This window comes from Rhamphochromis sp. 'chilingali', assembly GCF_963969265.1.
Source record: "Rhamphochromis sp. 'chilingali' genome assembly, chromosome: 4".
In the NCBI taxonomy this organism is placed as follows: Eukaryota; Metazoa; Chordata; class Actinopteri; order Cichliformes; family Cichlidae; genus Rhamphochromis; species Rhamphochromis sp. 'chilingali'.
The window spans coordinates 13,211,192-13,216,221 of record NC_137948.1 but is presented as its reverse complement, the minus strand read 5'-3'; positions in this window follow the sequence as shown (position 1 = coordinate 13,216,221).

Here is a 5,030-nt window from a genome sequence, read left to right as displayed (position 1 = left end):
CAGGTCAACGACTCACATTAGCGGAGGCGAGGCCTAACAGAGAGATACTGTCTACAGCTGCCTGTGTTTACACACACCAACCACACCATAAACCTAACTTAACCCTTAGCAAAATGTAAAAGTTTAAAAAAAATTGTAAATCAACCATCATAATGTTTTTTTAAACCTTTTCTTGTTGCTTTTTTGGTGTCAGACTATAAACATGTCCTTCTCGTGACTAAAGTTGGGTGTTTTAACATAGAAGAAACCCTCAGTAGCCATACCAGAAACTACAGTTGTCCACTTTTCACTTGTCACTTTGTCACTATATGAAGTTAATGCTATATTTTTCCCATGCTTTTATTTCAAAGGTCAAGACTTAACTTTTCACACCCTTCAAAAGGGCCTTTGATATCATTTTAGAGATGATTAAACAAAGTATAAACAAGCTGTGAAGCCAATAAGCTTATTATAAGCTTCATCATAGCTGGATTTGTTGCAGAGATGTTATAATGGGAACCAAAAAATAGAACATTTTATAATTGTGTATGGATCTATTTGTACAGTTGGTCCCAAAAGCTGAAACACTTGTTTACCACTTGCTTAGAAATGCTTGCTTAGAAATAAAGCAGGACATAGGGCACATAACAGAATACAAATTAGTTTGGGTCATGACTTGTGAGAATACATTCTTTCAGATGGTTCCCAGAAAAAAAAATCAAAAATCTGAAACCCAGTGGAACAACAACAACAACAACAGGCTCATTCAACAACTGCGAATATGTAGGTCGTCCCCAGTGGAGTGAAAGAGCTTCATTGCAGCTACATGGAAAATCATTATTCAGTGTGTGAGTTACTGGTCATGAGTTTATGCAATAAATCAACAAAGAGACAAAATAAAGGAAAACAATGCAGTTTGCATTTTTGTCGCTAAGATTTTGAGATATTTAATAGCAACTGATAATAGCCCACATGATCAAAAAACAACAACATACACATATACACCTTACATACACACAAGAAAGCAGCTCAGTGACCACACTGTACTCAACACAAAATTTGTACGGTCACCCAAAGCTTACTTATGTGCCATCCTGGTGATTTTTTTTCTTTAGATCTTTAAATTACAATACAGAAAAGTTTATTTATTCCTTTGACTCTGTCATAGGTCATGGATTCAAAGCTGTGATCCTTTCTCGACCCTTTCTTGTGATTTAAAACCCCAGGTCCTCTTAGAACTTCTTGCCACATTAGAGCCAATTAAATCTGATGTATTACTTATCCAGTGAAGCACGGATTGACCTCGCAGCATATATAGTTCATTCTGAGCTGAGCTTGTGTCAGTTTCTGCTGTTGATGTGACCTGGTTGGATCCACAACACACAACTTGTTTAAAAAGGAAACAAACAGCAACGATTCTGAGATTTAATCTTAAATTATCTGCAGCTATGGATCTTTAAATAAGTGTTGAAGTGTGGCAATGAAAATAAAAACAAACATGTTAAGTGAACTATTAACAAGTCATTAGTTGACAGATGAAAAGCCTCTTTGTTTGTGATTATGAAACAGGAAAAAGGAAAGGGAAACAAAACTGTTCTAAAACTATGCGGTATAACTGACTCCACGTTAAATGATACTGTAAGTTTAAGAAATGTAAACTTAGTATCTCTGTCCTGTTCAGATTTAAAACATGCTTTAAGTGATAAATTATTCAAGCGTCTTCGCTGCTGTATTTATGCCCAGTAACCATTTCCAGTAGTCTCGGCGTCTTTATTGTTCTCATCCGTCGGCTAAGCAGTGACATCATTCCCCTTTCACCCAGTTCTCCGTCGGCTGCAGTGCGAGGTAACTTGCGGTCAAACCGCGATGCGTTCAAATGCCGTTCTTAACCTCCGAAAACCGTAAGATTAAAGATGGAAAAAGAAATAGAAAAAGAAATATGTCTGTCCCTTGTTGGGCCTTTAAAAAATATTTAAATGAATAACATACACAATAAATATGATAAATATACATATTGTAACACAAAAGTCAAACACAAAAAATATCACAGGGCACAGACTGCAGTAGAATAAAGTACCATTTTTTAATTTATTATTTTTTTTAATAACTCCAGCCAGCCTCCTGCTTTAGGCAATGATTAAAGGCAATGACTTCCACACTGATGTTATATTCCATTAATGATGTCCACAGATAAATCGCTAGTACCTTCATCTAGATGTAGATACTAGCACACATCTTTAACGTGGGCTCATTTTTCCAGATAGGCTAAATATGTATGTCCGCTGACATCTGACAAATATGAATTTAAAGACTACGCTGATTGTGTTATGCATGTGTCTTTAGGACATTCTGCATTTTTCACTTCCTGAGAAGAGAGGAAGGTAAACTGCATTCTGTGGAGCACTTAAGGAACAGTGACACTTGCTGCCATAATCATAAATGATACTGCCCTACACGAATGCCAGACAATAGAACACAATAGTCCGGAATTTAGAACAAGTGGGGGAAAGAACCTCATTATTATGTTATGTTACTAATGTTTTAGTCAATCAAATTTCCCACAGCTCCTTAATGTTACATAAGATGTCTACGTTGCATGCAGGGAGTCGGTATAACAGAACTCCTGAATACGGGAGTCATTTTTGTAGCCTGCTGCACAGTTAGGAGAAAGGTGTCCTATTGTATTTAGACCAATTCAATGTTATCTGTGACAGTCATTAGATAAATATATGCAAATATAAGAAAAAATAATAATAAACTCCCGTGTCGTGTTTATCTCGCCGCATTGCTTAGTGCAAAAGACCACGGGTGTAATGTGGCACTGACACGGTTTTAAAAACCATGCAGTTTTAGGGCAGTAATTTCTTTAAAGCACAGCAAACAGATGTGACACATTTTTGCGATGCGAAGTTAAATTTAGGTGATATGTACACCACCCCCTCCTACTCTGCTTTTCTCCATCATTCTCTGTGCCGAGGTTACTATCGGACAAACCTCCCTTCCTCCACTGCCCGGGTTACTATCGGACAAAATCATCCTCCTTCTCCTCCCGTTCTTCTTCATTTTCATCCTGACCTGTTTTATTCCTGTTTTTCTGGACCCGCATATTTTTCAAGCATAGGTACTCCTTAAAAATTACGATATGTTTCTCCAAGGACGACAATTTACGAGCTGCACGGCTGAAAGTGAAACATGTTGCATGTTAATTAAATCCTGCAAAAAGAGAGAGACCCGGGTTACTATCGGTCAACCCGAAAACGAGGAAGCTGAGACACATTTGGTCCCTTATTCAAAAACGAAACAAAGAAACGATTCATTAACTGAGACAAAGACACATTAAAATATTTACTCACAAAAATAGGAGATGAAAAAATCAGTAGATATGCTTTCAGTTGCATAAGCGAGAGAATCAACAAGCTGTATTTTAATGGAAACCCACATTCAGAAACCCAGAATAAAAACTGCCTGCAAGAAATTCTTGAGAAGTCCTTATCACTCAGGTCAACCTTGACATGGGAGCCTTGTTCCCCTGTTAAGTCCATGTCCTTCTCTTTTGTGTTTTTCACATTTTAGACACAAGTAAGTGTCTCAGATAACAAGCTTTATATGATGATTGTGTTGTGTTTTTTGAAACAGCAAACTACACCAGTGACACTGATATGTTTTGTTTTCAAAGAAGGCTTTAGTCCCGTGTAATAATAACTATGGTCTTTCTCAATGGTTTCAAGGTTTTAACCAGTTAATTAAATTAATCATTTTCAATGCCTTTTCTAAAGAGACTGACTAGATGTGCACCATAACTGTGGACCCTTATTATTATCTCAGAGTTTCCATCACAGTATCTGTGCAAATTGCGCTTTAGCACAAACAAGGCTGCTAACATTGGCTTGATTTCTTAGTCACAATGAGTCACAATAAGAAAAAAGTATTTTCTGGCATATTTCCCTTCCATCACTTTTTCACATTTTCAGTGGGAAGTACAAAAATGCTATGACAATGACATTTAGGAAAAATAAGAAGTCACAGTGTCTGGTTTCAGAGTATTTTAAGACAGCAAGAATAAGAGGGATAAAACTGACTTAAAAATCACACAGCAAAATCTAAACGGTGCACACGAGTACAGCATTTTCAGCTCTGCCCAGTCCAGAGGGATAGTTGGAGATGCCTGTTTTCATTAGAGTGAGGTAGGAGGATTGAGAAACTGTGTGATGTAAAGTTAGTTTCATGAAAACTGATCAGAATATCTGTCGTTCCTGTGAAGTGTTCTTCACTTCATTTATTGCAATTATATGTAAAGGGTTGGTGTCTTTATTACCACTGACTGGAGAACAATAGTTTGCCATGGCTGGCACAGTGTGAGTTCGCTTACTTGATCACAATACTACAAGCTCTTGGGAAATTAATGTGCTTTTGGAATCTCTTCTAATTCAGACTTGTGACCACATGAAGATATGACCGTTGGCTTGGATCATTCAAATGTTCTTTATTGGTAAAAAAAATAGTTAGTTAGTTACCTTTGTACTGGTGATATATATACATTATTGGGTTGCCAGCTCACCAATGTATGCTATTGTACTTTCAAGACACATTCCTCTACAAATGCTGTATCATTAACTCTTACTTTTCTTGACAGTGCATTTATTAAACTGTTTTTTGAACATTAGAAATTCATTAGTCTTTATGTGTGAGAATTCTGCTTTATTGATATGGAAAACAAACTTTGCAAGAAAATGGGGGGTGGGGGTTATCATTTTGGCCCCTCGGTGGGCTACAGAGTTCAACAAGGACCAATTTTGTCCCCAATAGTTTTTAATCTGCATGTTTATGAATTATCAAAGGCATTCAGAGCCTATAACACTAAGTGCATAGTTGGTAATATTATGTATGCAAATGATCTTATGGTATTTAGTCCTAGTAGTCTCTAATTCTTCACACGTTCTGCTTATGGTGTGGAAAACAGTATAGAAATACAGAGAAACAGACACAATGCCAGAACACTGCACGATGATTTGTAGAAACAAGGAGGACGAATATCAAAGATTTTCAAGTTT